The following is a 15,282-nucleotide window of genomic DNA, read 5'->3' as shown; positions in this document are numbered from 1 at the left end:
GGTGGATTTCATTGGAAATACATTTAGAAGCCAAGCAAACAGTGTTTCCAAACAATGAGGAGAAAAACAGATGCTCCTACTTTCCCGGTGCTCTTCCATTCCCGTGGGCATCCTGTCAATTTGAAGTCAATCTTTGCATTGCATTTGGGGAATTTGGTGCTTTCCAGTGTGGTTTTTCTTGTTCTGTTGGGTTTTTGCTCCCATCGTTCTATGCCGAGGCCTTTCCACAAACAGCCCAGTGCTTTCCACCTCCTCAATTGGATGTGTGACAAAGTCCTCCCAGGCCAAAGAACAAGAAAGCAAGCCAGGGCAAGGATCCAGCTCACAGGAAATGCTCTCCGGGAGAATGAACTGCTTCTTCGTGTCAATGAAGCCTTTTGATGGAACCAGATCTGGAGGAGAAGAAAGAGGAGGAGGAGGAGGAGGAGGAGGAGGAGGAGGAGGAGGAGGAGGAGGAGGTGAAGCCGATAGAAGCTTTAGGAGGGTCTTCCCCAAGGGGAGGGACCCTGAGACCGCACCAAAAAGGGTCCACTACTTTGGCGAGCCAGAGAAAGCCTGATTTCAGCAATTTTATTCTCTGGTTGCTTCTGGATCGTGCCATCACCGCTCAAGCAGGGAGCTTTGAGATGGTTGAACAGAAGCTCTCCGAAGCTCTAGGTGCTCTTACTGCCTATTACAGGGAACACCAGCTGATCCCTAATCCATCTAAAACACAGACATGTGACTTTCACCTTCAGAACAGACAAGCACCCCGAGCTCTGAGGATGATTACCTGGGAAGGAATCCCACTGGAGCATTGCAACACACCCAAATACTTGGGAGTCACTTTGGATTGTGCTCTCACCTACAAGAAGCACTGCCTGAATATCAAGCACAAAGTGGGCGCTAGAAACAATATCCTACGAAAGCTGACTGGCACAACCTGGGGATCACAACCAGACACAGTGAAGACATCTGCCCTTGCGCTGTGCTACTCTGCTGCTGAGTACGCATGCCCAGTGTGGAACACATCTCACCACACTAAAACAGTAGATGTGGCTCTAAATGAGACATGCCGCATTATCATGGGGTGTCTGCGCCCTACACCACTGGAGAAATTACACTGTCTAGCCGGCATTGCATCACCTGACATCTGCCGGGAAGTTGCAGCCAATAGTTAAAGGACCAAGGCAGAGACATTTCTAGCCCATCCCTTGTTTGGGTATCAGCCAACACGCCAATGACTTAAATCAGGAAATAGTTTTCTAAGATCTACAGAGACAGTCGCTGGAATACCTCAGCAAGCGAGAGTCCAAAAGTGGCAGGCTCAAACCCAGCACCTCAATCTGTGGGTGATACCAAATGAGAGACTCCCCCCTGGGCACACAGAGGACTGGGTGACTTGGAAGGCGCTGAACAGACTGCACCACGAGATGCAGAGCCAACCTTCAGAAATGGGGTCAAAAAGTGGAATCCTCGACATGTGAGTGCGGAGAAGAGCAAACCACTGACCACCTGCTGCAATGCACCCTGAGCCCTGCCACATGATGCACCAGGGAGGACCTTCTTGCGGCAACACCAAAGACACTCCAAGAGGCCAGATACTGGTCAAAGGACATTTGATCAGCTACCAAGCTTGCAAAATTTGTGTTGGTTTTTGTTTTGTTTTTTTTAAAATCTGTTTGTTTTGCTCTGTTAGAAATGTAATACAATGTTCTGGCTGTGGATGACACGATAAATAAATAAATAGCAATTTTATTGAGATTAAAATTCAAAGTAAGCTCACCGAAAGTTGAAGAAAAGGCACCGAGGTGGTTTTATTTGCGATTCAGCTGAAAAGGATGCTAAGTAGTAATAATTCGTCTACAGAGCATACCAGTACAGAGATCAGAGGCATTCTTATAGGAATTTCCAGGTTTGAAAGACACAATATTCCAGGTAACGTGGTCTAACCAAAGCGGAATAGAGCATGGGGAGCATGACTTCCCTGGATCTAGGCACTAGGCTCCTATTGATGCAGGCCAAAATCCCATTGGCTTTTTTTGCCACCACATCACATTGCAGAATTCAAAACGATCTTGACAGATTAGAGAGATGGGCCAAAACTAACAAAATGAAGTTCAACAGTGACAAATGCAAGATACTCCACTTTGGCAGAAAAAAATGAAATGCAAAGATACAGAATGGGGGACGATGAGGCCTGACGTGTGAAAAAGATCTTGGAGTCCTCATGGACAGGAAGTTAAACATGAGCCAGGAATGTGATGTCGTGGCAAAAAAAGCCAATGGGATTTTGGCCTGCATCAAGAGGAGCATAGTGTCTAGATCTAGGGAAGTAATGCTACCCCTCTATTCTGCTTTGGTTAGACCACATCTGGAATATTGTGTCCAATTCTGGGCACCACAACTGAAGAGAGATATTGACTCTAAGCTGGAATGTGTCCAGAGGAGGGTGACTAAAATGATCAAGGGTCTGGAGAACAAGCCCTATGAGGAGCGGCTTAGGGAACTGGGCATGTTTAGCCTGAAGAAGAGAAGGCTGAGAGGAGATATGATAGCCATGTATAAATATGTGAGAAGAAGCCACAGGGAGGAGGGAGCAAGCTTGTTTTCTGCTTCCTTGGAGACTAGGACGCGGAACAGTGGCTTCAAACTACAAGAGAGGAGATTCCATCTGAACATGAAGAACTTCCTGACTGTGAGAGCCGTTCAGCAGTGGAACTCTCTGCCCCGGAGTGTGGTGGAGGCTCCTTCTTTGGAAGCTTTTAAGCAGAGGCTGGATGGCCATCTGTCAGGGGTGATTTGAATGCAATATTCCTGCTTCTTGGCAGAATGGGGTTAGACTGGATGACCCATGAGATCTCTTCCAACTCTTTTGATTCTATGATTCTATGATACGAGCAAGAAAAAGGGGATTGAAGAAAGTCAAAAAGTCTCAAAGAGGTGTCTGATCATTTCCACTGAGCCAAAGGATGGATTCCAGCAATGCCAAGATCAAGTTGGTCTTTTGTCCTTGGGGAACTATAACTCCCTCCAAAGGCTTGGGCCTCCAGGCCAGGCTCTTCCCTGTGAGCCTTATGGGGTAACCACACCAAATCTTCAGGGGCAGGGGTCCGGCGGAGGCGATGAGATGGCGGGGCGCAGCAGCGCAGAAGCAATGGAGCCGGCTTTTTGACAATCAGCTGTTCCTTGCAAAATATATTCTTAAAAATTAAATGGTTATTTCCCGAGCGTAGAAGTCCGAAAGGCAAAAAGCGAGATAGCAGATAGTAGGCCTGGGTAACAACAGAAAAAATTGTTTCTAAAATCGATTTGTTTTTTGGGGTTTTTTGCGTTTTGTTATTTAAAATAATTACAAAATTTTCCTTTTAAAAAGTTCGATATTTACGAAATTTCGTAAATGTGAAAAAAATTACAAAACATTAACGAATCGATTTCCGAAACAATAACGAATCGATTCGTTAATGGCAGACGCGACCGCGAAATACGCTAAAAAACCTCCAAAACCTTCTGAAGCTTCCCTCTCCCTCTGTTGTTGACTGTTGATGTGATATTATAATTTTTTTTCACTAATTAAACCATAAAACTGGCCCAGACATGCGGAAATAATAACGAAACGACCTCAAAACAATAATGAAACGAATACAATATCGAAATACAAAGCATTTACAAAACGTTTTTGAAAATTCGTTTTTTTAAATAATTGCTCCAGAATGGTTCGTTATCGTTTTGTAATTGAAAAAATTAACGAATTATTAACGAATTACAAATTAACGAAACGAAACCGCCCAGCCCTAGCAGACAGGGTTAGAATTAGGCTAGGGAAAATATGCCACCGAAATGGGGGCGATTGGCCATCTCGCGGATACTGGGGCCCAAAGCGGGAGACTCCGTATCCGCGGTTAGAAAAGCGCAGATTCGGCCTCCCCGGAACACCAGGAAAGCATTCTGGGCAGGCCTGCAGTCTCCTGCGGCCTGGGAAAGGTTATTTTCAAGCATTTAGATAGTTCAGGCAAGGAAAGACACAAAGTATGAAGCTAGAGGGTTTTGTTTATTTGGGGTTTTGTTACAAAGTAGGGGCTGGGTAGGAAAGTTTGAAGAGAAAGCATAGGGCTGTTTTGAGTCCCTGGTTGAGCTCGCTGTTGGGGCACATTTCATCAGTTTGGCCCAATCCTTGCTTCCAGGAACTGCGGAACTCCCTGCTGCAGGTCAAATTAATTTAGAAGCAGAGGTCTGAGCTGCACTCGGTATCAGTGGTGGTGGTGGAGAAGGAGGAGGAGGAGGAGGAAAGGATGAGCCTCACAAATCCAGAGGCAACATTTGGTACAGGAAGCCAGTCCCGGCAGAAAGCCGTCCAAACATGCCTCGCTGATCCAAAGCGGTGGAAGCAAAGCACGCCGCTTGATTAAAGTTTTAAGGGATGATGGACGCAGAAAAGCTCAATGCAAATAAATAAAGCAACAGGATTGTCCATTTTGGCTGGACCTCAAGCCATTCATACTATCTGGATCTCGGGGATTTGGATTTTGGCGGATCCGTTCTTGTATGCCTTCCAAAAATGGGTGGTCATCCAAACATATATAATAGAACCCTAGAGTTGGAAGAGACCCCAAGGGTCATCCAGTCCAGTTCACTCTAAAGCGAAGAGCCGGTGTTGTCCATAGACCCCATCGAGGTGCAGGTTTTGACCTACATCGCCCTGAATGGTTTGGGATCCGTCTACCTTCGCGACCACATTTCCATTTATGAACCCACACAATTTCTTTGATCTTCCGGAGAGGCTCTTCTCTCACTCCGGCCCGCATAATAAGTGTGACTTGCGGGGACGAGAGAGAGGGCCTTCTCTGTGGTGGCTCCTCAGCTCTGGAACTCACGCCCCAGAGACATTAGGCAAGCTCCCACGCTGGCAATCTTCAGGAGGAATATGAAAACCTGGTTATTCCAATGTGCCTTCAGTGATTGGACGTAAGATACTCCCTGACCAAAAGCTTTGCACAAAATGACCTCAGTAGCACTTTATCTTATAGTTCGTGCAATTAAATCCTTCCTCATCCCCAGATCCCCCTCCCGATGTTTGACATTATCCTGAATTTGGCCCTGCCCAGCGAAATCTTTTGTGTTAATGTCTGATTCTATATTGTTGTGTTGCTTATTATATTGTTTTGCATTACATGTATTTTATTTATTTGGTTTTATTATGTTCTTGAGTTATATTGTTGTGTATTGTACTGATGGACGTGGCCTCATGTAAGCCGCACCGAGTCCCCTTGGGCGAGATGGAGCGGAGTATAAATAAAGTATTATTATTAGGTTCTTGTGGGTTTTTTCGGGCTATAGAGCTATAGAGCCATGTTCTAGAGGCATTTCTCCTGACGTTTCGCCTGCATCTATGGCAAGCATCCTCAGAGGTTGTGAGGTCTGTTGGAAGTAGGAAAAATGGGTTTATATATCTGTGGAATGGCTGGGGTGGGGCAAGGAGCTCTTCCCTGCTGGAGCTAGGTGTGAATGTTTCAGCTGATCACCTTCATTAGCATTTAAAGGCCTGGCTGAGCCTGGGAAAATCTGTTGCTGGGAGGTGTTAATCTGTGCCTGGTTTTTTCCTCTCTGTTGTTTAGCTGTTATAATTTTAGAGTTTTTTAATACTGGTAGCCAGATTTTGTTCATTTTCATGGTCTCTTCCTTTCTGTTGAAATTGTCCACATGCTTGTGGATTTCAATGGCTTCTCTGTGTAGTCTGACATGGTGGTTGTTGGTGTGGTCCAGCATTTCTGTGTTCTCAAATAATACGCTGTGTCCAGGCTGGTTCATCAGGTGCTCTGCTATGGTTGACTTCTCTGGTTGAAGTAGTCTGCAATGCTGGACAATATTTAGACTATTTGGGAATGCAAGGCAAACTGAGGAACCAAACTGAGGCACCCTCACACCCCAATATTACCCACCCACACGTCGCCCACCTGTCCCAAACCCCAACAGCAAACACACACAGGCATCTGCAAGGAATCATAGAATCCTAGAGTTGGAAGAGACCTCCTGGGCCATCATCCAGTCCAACCCCATTGTTCCAAGAAGCAGGAAAATCACATTCAAAGCACCCCTGACAGATGGCCATCCAGCCTCTGTTTCAAAGCTTCCAAAGAAGGAGCCTCCACCACACTCCATGGCAGAGAGTTCCACTGCTGAACGGCTCTCACAGTCAGGCAGTTCTTCCTTATGTTCAGATGGAATCGCCTCTCTTATAGTTTGAAGCCATTGTTCCGCGTCCTCGTCTCCAGGGAAGCAGAAAACAAGCTTGCTCCCTCCTCCTCCCTGTGGCTTCCTCTCACATATTTATACATGGCTCTCATCATGTCTCCCCTCAGCCTTCTCTTCTTCGGGCTAAACATGCCCAGCTCCTTAAGCCGCTCTTCATAGGGCTTGTTCTCCAGACCCCTGATCTGCTTCCTCCTCCCTGTGGCTTCCTCTCACATATTTATACATGGCCCTCATCATGTCTCCTCTCAGCCTTCTCTTCTTCAGGCTGAACATGCCCAGCTCCTTAAACCGCTCCTCATAGGGCTTGTTCTCCAGACCCTTGATCATTTTAGTCGCCCTCTTTCTCTGGACCCATTCCAGCTTGTCAATATCTCTCTTGAATTGTGGTGCCCAGAATTGGACACAATATTCCAGGTGTGGTCCAGGCAGGCAACAGCCGTTCTCCCTGCCTTGGTTCTCTGCTACAGAATAAAACGCTTTGCAGAGAAGACTTATCAACAAAGACTAGTTGATCCACTTCTCAAGAACATTGTTGGTGAATCACTTGCCTCAAAAGTTGAGCCTTTTTTGATAAATGAGCCTTGTGTTGTTAAATGAACCCAACCGCCTGATGAGTCGAAACCGGTTGCAGGTTGGAGTCGACTCGTGTGTAATGAAGGAAATAGGACACCTATTGTGATTACTGGAGTCTACTTGTATGCAATAAAGAATAGGACTGGGTTGTTGTAGGTTTTTTCGGGCTATATGGCCATGTTCTAGAGGCATTCTCTCCTAACGTTTCGCCTGCATCTATGGCAAGCATCCTCAGAAGTTGTGAAGTCTGTTGGAAGTAGGAAAAGGGGTTTATATATCTGTGGAATGACCAGGGTGGGACAAAGGACTCTTGTCTGCTGGAGCTAGGTGTGAATGTTTCAACTGACCACCTTGATTAGAATATAATGTCCTGGCAGTGCCTAGAGCAAACTTTTGTTGAGAGGTGATTAGATGTCCTTGTTTGTTTCCTCTCTGCTGTTGTGCTGTTGTAATTTTAGAGTTTTTTTTAATACTGATAGCCAGATTTTGTTCATTTTGTTCCTCACCCTCTGAGGATGCTTGCATAGATGCAGGCAAAATGTCAGGAGAGAATGCCTCTAGACCATGGCCACATAGCCTGAAAAACCTCCAACAACCCAGTGATTCCGGCCATGAAAGCCTTCGACAATACAAAAAATAGGACATTTATTGACATTCAAGCACTATTCTTACTCACATGAAGATTTTGTTTCATACTTCAAGAGAAGGAACAATTGTTTCTGCTTAATGTGAATGTGGCAGCTTTGGGTTTTGTTGATATATGTATTTGTTAGTATACTTTGAGTTAATTTAGTTACATTCGCATTACCAGAATCAGTGGATTTTGGTCTCTACTGGTTCTCTGCTGCCCTGCCCTGCTCTTCTCTCCCATCCACCCCCCAACAACAACAATTTATTTATTTATTTATTTACTATACTTGTATACCGCTGTTTCTCAGCCTAGCTGGCGACTCAACGCGGTTTACAACAAAATACCAAATACAATAGTCAACAGTATACAATTTAAAACCACAAAAACATAATACACAATATTGGTACATCAATAACAGTCCAATGCATCTCCTGACTAAAATCGTGATCCAGTTTCGTCGTCCATATTACCAATCCTTTAGTCATCACATTCATTGCACCGAATTAACCAAATGCCTGTCCGAACATCCAGGTTTTTAATCTTCTTCGGAACACCATCAGCGAGGGGGCTGATCTTACCTCCATGGGGAGGGCGTTCCACAGCCGAGGGGCCACCACAGAAAAGGCCCTGTCTCTCGTCCCCGCCAGCCGCACCTGTGAAGCAGGCGGGATCGAGAGCAGGGCCTCCCCAGAAGATCTTAGGGTCCTGGCGGGCTGATAGGCCGAGATACGTTCGGATAGTTATCTTGGGCCAGAACCGTTTAGGGCTTTAAAGGCCAGCGCCAGCACTTTGAATTGAGCCCGGTAGCAGATCGGCAGCCAGTGGAGCTGGTGCAGCAGGGGGGTTGTATGCTCCCTGCGCCCCGCTCCTGTTAGTATCATGGCTGCCGAGCGTTGGACCAGTTGGAGCTTCCGGGCCGTCTTCAAGGGCAACCCCACGTAGAGAGCATTGCAGTAGTCTAAACGGGATGTAACCAGAGCGTGGACTACCGTGGCCAAGTCAGACTTCCCAAGGTACGGGCGCAGTTGGCGCACGAGTTTTAACTGTGCGAATGCTCCCCTGGTCACCGCCGAAACCTGGGGTTCCAGGCTCAGCGATGAGTCCAGGGTCACACCCAAGCTGCGAACCTGCGTCTTCAGGGGGAGTGCGACCCCGTCCAACACAGGCTGTAACCCTATGCCCTGTTCGGCCTTGCGACTGACCAGGAGTACCTCTGTCTTGTCTGGATTCAATTTCAATTTGTTCGTCCTCATCCAGACCGTCACAGCGGCCAGGCACCGGTTCAGGACCTCGACAGCCTCCTTAGCAGCAGGTGGGAAGGAGTGACAGAGTTGGACATCATCTGCGTACAGATGACATCGCACAACACACAAGCGGCTGCAAGGCAGGCAGGCAACAGCCCTGCTCCCAGCCCTTCTCCGCTTGCCCTACTCTTCCAACCGCTCTTCTTCCAACCTCCCTTCACAACCTCCCTTCCCTTTCTCTTTCCCCTTCCCTTCCTGGGCTCACAATGAGCCTCTGAGCCATGTGCTGCTGTGCCGGTACGGCTGTACCAGGAGCTTCAACTTTATTTTCTTTCTGTTATCTGTTTTGCAGTCATAGGACAGGCCACCTGTCCATCATAATTAAGCTTTGGCTCCGCCCCTTGTTCAGGGCTCTGGGAGGGAAAGGAGCCATTTTTGGGGGGCAGTCTCACATAAGGAAGCTAAACTATAGGACGTAGACCAGCTCGTCCCATAGAAAAGCTTCTTTTCTCAAAAACATCCGGGGAAAACAGAAACAGAAATTCCAGGAGAAAGGTCCCAAGGCTCTGGCTGAGAGCTCACAGCCTCTCAGCCTCACAGCAATCAGGGGGGAAACAGCCTTGACGTTTCAAAGAATTCTCGGAGGGAGGACAGCATTACAGATCCACGGAACTCCAGCTGAAATATCTTCAAGCCTCGGCTGGTAGGTCTACTCAATACCCAGACGCATTTGGAATCGGTAGTAGGACCAACACCAATGAGGCATACATAGTAAACAGCCTGGGAGAGGTTAAAAAGGGTGTTTTCTTACAGAGAAAGTACAGTTAATCAAAATCAGATGCCAGTCCAAGAAAGCCTTGAAATGTTGTTCGAACCATTGAAGATTTGTTGTTTGTTCCATAATCCTTTGTTGTATCATTAAAGACTCTAAAGACCATCACTTCAGAAAAATTCCTGAGAACCTCTCTTTGAGGCGCCCCTGGCTTCCCGCTGAGCTTAAAGTATACGTCCTATAGAAAAGACAGCGGTTACAGGCCCAGCGTATGACAGAACAGCTTCCCTTTATATAGCGCAATGGCTGCCATGCCAAAACCTCACCCCTCCCCTCCCCAAAACTTCTCCTCTCATTGGCTGGGAGGCAAGCATCCAAATGCTGAGTCACTTCCGACTTTCTTCCTGAATCAGAAGAAAAAATGGCGAGACAAGCTTCGGAAGGGCAAAGGCACTTCCGGTTTCCTTAAAAACTTCAAAATTGCTTCAAAAAGGTAATTTTTCCGACTTTATTCCGAATTACGAAAATTCCAACCATACCTAACCATGCCTAATTTATACATGTTCAGCTATTTGTGTTACTTCTGGAAGCCTTCCATGCTACAGGCCAAATGTTGCTCCTTCCCACCTGCTACTGATACTTCTTCCCACCTGCTACTAAGGAGGCTGTTCAAGTCCTGAACCGGTGCTTGGCCACTGTAATGGACTGGATGAGGGACAACAGATTGAAACTAAATCCAGACAAGACAGAGGTCCTCCTGGTCAGTCGAAAGGCCGAACAGGGCATAGGGTTAACAGATTGAAACTCGACAGGGTGGCACTCCCCCTGAAGATGCAGGTTCGCAGCTTGGGAGTGATCCTGGACTCATTGCTGAGCCTGGAACCCCAGGTCTTGGCGGTGGTCAGGGGAGCTTTGGCACAATTAAAACTCGTGCGCCAGCTGCGCCCGTACCTTGGGAAGTCAGACTTGGCCACAGTAGTCCACGCTCTGGTTACATCCTGTATAGACTACTGCAATGCTCTCTACGTGGGGTTGCCTCTGAAGACTGCCCAGAAGCTCCAACTAGTCCAACGAGTGGCAGCAAGATTACTAACAGTAGTGGGGTACAGGGAGCATATGACTCCTCTGTTGCGCCAGCTCCACTGGCTGCCAATCAGCTTCCGAGCACAATTCAAAGTGCTGGTGTTCCCTAAACGACCCTGGCCCAGTTTACCTGTCCGAACGGATTCTCCCCTATGAACCATCAAAGGTATTAAGATCTTCTGGAGGGGCCCTGCTCTTGGTCCCACCACCCTTGCAATCGCGTCTGGAGGGGATGAGGGACAGGGCCTTCTCGGTGGTGGCCCCTCGGCTCTGGAACTCTCTCCCGTTGGAGATTAGATCTGCCCCTTCCCTCCTGACTTTCAGAAAGCTGGTAAAATCTTGGCTTTGGAATATAGCATTTGCTGAATGATGATTGAGTAAATAACGCCTGACCACACCGGCAGATGGTGATGAATTTGTGATTTTGCTCTGCCAACCTGGCTTTTGTAATTGTATGATCTGTATTTTAATGTATTTTTGTATTAATGTATTATGATGCTATTATGTTTATTCTATGTGTGTATGAATTTTCTGCTGTTAGCTGGCCTGAGTCCCTCTTCGGAGGTCGAGAAGACCGGGTTATAAAAGCTCTAAATAAATAAATAAATAAATGCCAATGCTGTAGCGTGTCATCTGACCCATGTTAAATCCAGTCTGTGTTTTCCTGGTTCTACTCACCATGATGTCTTGCTTTTTTTTTAAAAAAAAACAACAAAACAAAACCCAGACCTGCATTTCCCTGTGGCACAATTTCCTTCCTCTTTCTTCTCCCTCTCTCCATCTCTCTCTCTCGCCATGTCTCCTTTATTGTCGTCTTGGAATGATTTCTTCCTAAGCATCAAATACTACCTTGTTGCAAATGTCAGTTTTCTTTGGAAATCTGTCCTCCGGGGTTGTTAATTAAAATATCGCCATGAATGTTTGAACAAACCTGAAAGACATCCTAGAATTAAGGGAGCGGCGCTCATATTTTTTTTGATTAAAGAGCCACCTCTGAAACACAGGGAAGCGGTTTCCAAGCGCGCTTCTGAGCTAGGGGAGTTCCCACCGCCAGTAATTTAATTTGGGAAGAATCCTCTATGAATTAAAAGAACAAAGGCTTCAAGGAGCAATGAAATCTCAGCATCCCCCCCCCCACTCCCCCCACGTCTAATTTATAATTAAGACCAAGGCTAGGTGATTGAGTTGAAAGAACGAGGAACTTCTTGAAGAAAAGCCTTGCTAGACCCATAGGCTTCGGCAATCTGGGTAAACCTTGACCGTTTCATGTCCTGGCTTTCAGTAGGGGCCCCAATCCATTTTTTGGGAGCCTCCTGAATTCAGAAGGGCAGGTATCTATTTTCGTTCTGGAGTGCTGAAAAATCCAAACATTTCCCAATGTCCAGTCAGCTTAGGGTCATGTTTGGGACACCCGGAACAAGTCTCCACTTGGGAAAAATATATAGTTGAGATGAGATTCCAAGAGTTTTGGGGGGACTTGGGAGAACGGGAGAAGTTCCAGCAGATGTGAGGAGGGCCAATGTGGTCCCAATCTTCAAGAAGGGAACAAAGGATGACCCAAACAACTACCATCCGGTCAGCCTCATGTCGATACCAGGCTCAAATGATGAGATAGTGTGGTACAGTGGTTTGAGCATTGAACTAGGGATTCTGGAGACTAGTATTTGATCCCTTGCTCAGCAATGGAAACCCATATACTCTTAGGCCCAGAAAACCCTGTAATAGGTTAACTTGAGGTTATTATTAGTGGTTGGATCCTTAGGGGCAAGTGACCATGTGCTCCTGCAATTTGAGGTACAAAGGAAGGCCGAAACTAAGACAAGCCAAACCTGTATTTATTTTGGACTTTAGGAGAGCCAATTTCCAATTTCCAAAAAATGAAGGAAACGCTGAGCAGCATTCTGTGGACACAGCTACTAAAAGATAAGAGAGTTACGGATGGATGGGAATTTCTCAAGAGTGAAATACTCAAGGCCCAATTGCAAACTGTGCCAACAAAGAGAAAAAATAGGACAAGTGCAAAGAAGCCAGAATGGATGTCCAAAGAACCTCTAACTGTGCTAAGACACAAAAGAGACATGCACAAGAAGTGGAAAAAGGGAGAAATCACCAAAGAAGAATTCAAACAAATAGCCAACTCCTGTAGGGAAAAGGTCCGCAAGGCTAAAGCAAAAAACGAGCTCAGACTTGCCAGGGACATTAAAAACAATATAAAAGGGCTTATTTTCTTATGTCAGTAGAAAAAGGAAAAACAAGGAGGCGATAGGACCTCTTCGAGGAGAAGATGGGGCAATGCTGACAGGGGATGATAGGGAAAAGGCAGAACTATTTAATGCCTTCTTTGCCTCAGTCTTCTCACAGAAAGGTCATCTTCAACCTCAGCAAGATGGAGTGGATGAGGGATTAGAGGACATCCAACCCCAAATTGGGAAACAAGTTGTCCAGGAATACCTGGCCGCTCTAAAGGAGTTCAAGTCCCCTTTCAGGGCCAGATCAACTACACCCAAGAGTACTGAAGGAATTAGCAGAAGTCATTTCGGAACCATTGGCAATAATCTTTGAGAGTTCTTGGAGAATGGGAGAAGTTCCAGCAGATTGGAGGAGGGCCAATGTGGTCCCAATCTTCAAGAAGGGAAAAAAGGACGACCCAAACAATGACCAATGTCCGGTCAGCCTCACGTCGATACCAGACAAGATTCTGGAAGAGATTGTGAAGGAAGTGGTCTGCAAACACTTAGAAACAAATGCGGTCATCGCTATGAGTCAACATGGATTGATCAAAAACAAGTCATGCCAGACTCATCTGATCTCTTTTTTCGAGAGAGTTACAAGCTGGGTAGATGCGGGGAATGTTGCCGTGGATGGAGCGTACCTGGATTTCAGGAAGGTCTTCTTTGACAAGGTCCCCCACGACCTTCTGGCAAGGAAACTAGTCCAATGTGGGCGAGGCAAAACTATGGTGAGGTGGATCTGGAATTGCTTAAGGGGACGAACCCAGAGGGTGATTCTCCCCAAGGCTTCCTCCTCTTCATCCTGGAAAGAAGTGACGAGCAGAGTGCCATCGGGAGGGTTCCGTCCTGAGCCCGGTCCTCATCAGGATCTTCATCAATCACTTCTTAGATGAAGGGCTAGAAGGCAGGATCATCAAGTTTGCAGACGACACCAAATTGGGAGGGAGAGCCAAGACTCCAGAGGACAGGAGCAGGATTCAAAGGGATCTTGACAGAGATGAAGGCCCAAAACACAATGAAGTTCAACAGGGAGAAATGCAAGAGACTCCACTTTGGCAGGAAAAACGAAATGCAAAGAGACAGAATGGGGGACAATGAGGTCTGGCTCGAGAGCAGGACGTGTGAAAAAGATCTTGGAGTCTTCGTGGGGAGGAAGGGGAACTTGAGCCAGGAATGTGATGTGGCGGCAAAAACTTCCAATGGGATTTTGGCCTGCATCAAGAGGAGCCTAGTGTCTAGGTCTAGGGAAGTCCTGCTCCCCATGCTCTATTCTGCCTTGGTCAGACCACACCTGGAATATTGTGTCCAATTCTGGGCACCATAATTCAAGAGAGATGTTGACAAGCTGGAAAGTGTCCAGAGGAGGGCGACTAAAATGATAAAGGATCTGGAAAACAAGCCCTATGAGGAGCAGCTTAAGGAGCTGGGCATGTTTATCCTGAAGAAGAGAAGGCTGAGACATGATAGCCATGTATAAATATGTGAGAGGAAGCCACAGGGAGGAGGAGGGAGCAGGCTTCCTTTCTGCTTCCCTGGAGACTAGGACGTAATGGAACAATCAATGGCTTCAAACTACAAGAGAGGAGATTCCACCTGAACATGAGGAAGAACTTCCTGACTGTGAGAGCCGTTCAGCAGTGGAACTCTCTGCCCCGGAGGGAGTGTGGTGGAGGCTCCTTCTTTGGAAGCTTTTAAACAGAGGCTGGATGGCCATTTGTCAGGGGTGGTTTGAATGCAATATTCCTGCTTCTTGGCAGAATGGGGTTGGACTGGATGATGGCCCAGGAGGTCTCTTCCAACTCTTTGATTCTAGGATTCTATGATTCTATGAAATGTGCATTCTTCAATTTTGTGAAGGAAAATGACAAACGAAGATGTGTAACCATGAGACAGATGGAGCTGGCGTGGGAATAAAGGGATGGAGGAGCTTAACCTGTTTATACATTTAATGTTACACTCTGGGGAAAGGCAAAGGGGAAAATGGAATGAAATCATGTGTGAGTTTTGGGCAGAAGAAGAATGCCTTGCACATTTCGCTTTAAGGGAAACCTTCCAAAGATCTGTGCGTTGGGGCTGTTACGGCAATCACATTAGGAAGTCTTCCCCAACCTGGGAATATACAAATAAAATGGACTATAATTTAATCATTCCCACCAAACATTGCTCCAGGATGGGTAGAATGGAAATGGTACTGGAGCTGAAATGTTTCTAGTTCTTTCAGCAGAGAACGAGAGACAAATGCAAGAGACTCCACTTAGGCAGAAAAAAGGAAAGGCAAAGAGACAGAAAAGAGGGAGGATGATGCCGGGCTTGACGTGTGAAAAAGGTCTTGGAGTCCTTGTGGGGAGGAAGGGGAACAGTAGCCATTGAACATCATGCAGCAGCTTAAAAAGCCAATGGGATTTTGGCCTGGATCCATAGGAGCCTCGTGCCTAGATCCAGGGAACTCCTGCTCCCATGCTCTATTCTGCCTTGGTCAGACCACGTTACCTGGAATCCTAGAATCCTAGAATCAAA

This window comes from Anolis sagrei, chromosome X (assembly GCF_037176765.1).
Source record: "Anolis sagrei isolate rAnoSag1 chromosome X, rAnoSag1.mat, whole genome shotgun sequence".
Taxonomy (NCBI): Eukaryota; Metazoa; Chordata; class Lepidosauria; order Squamata; family Dactyloidae; genus Anolis; species Anolis sagrei.
The sequence above is the reverse complement of the archived record's forward strand: the minus strand, read 5'-3'. Positions refer to the sequence as shown.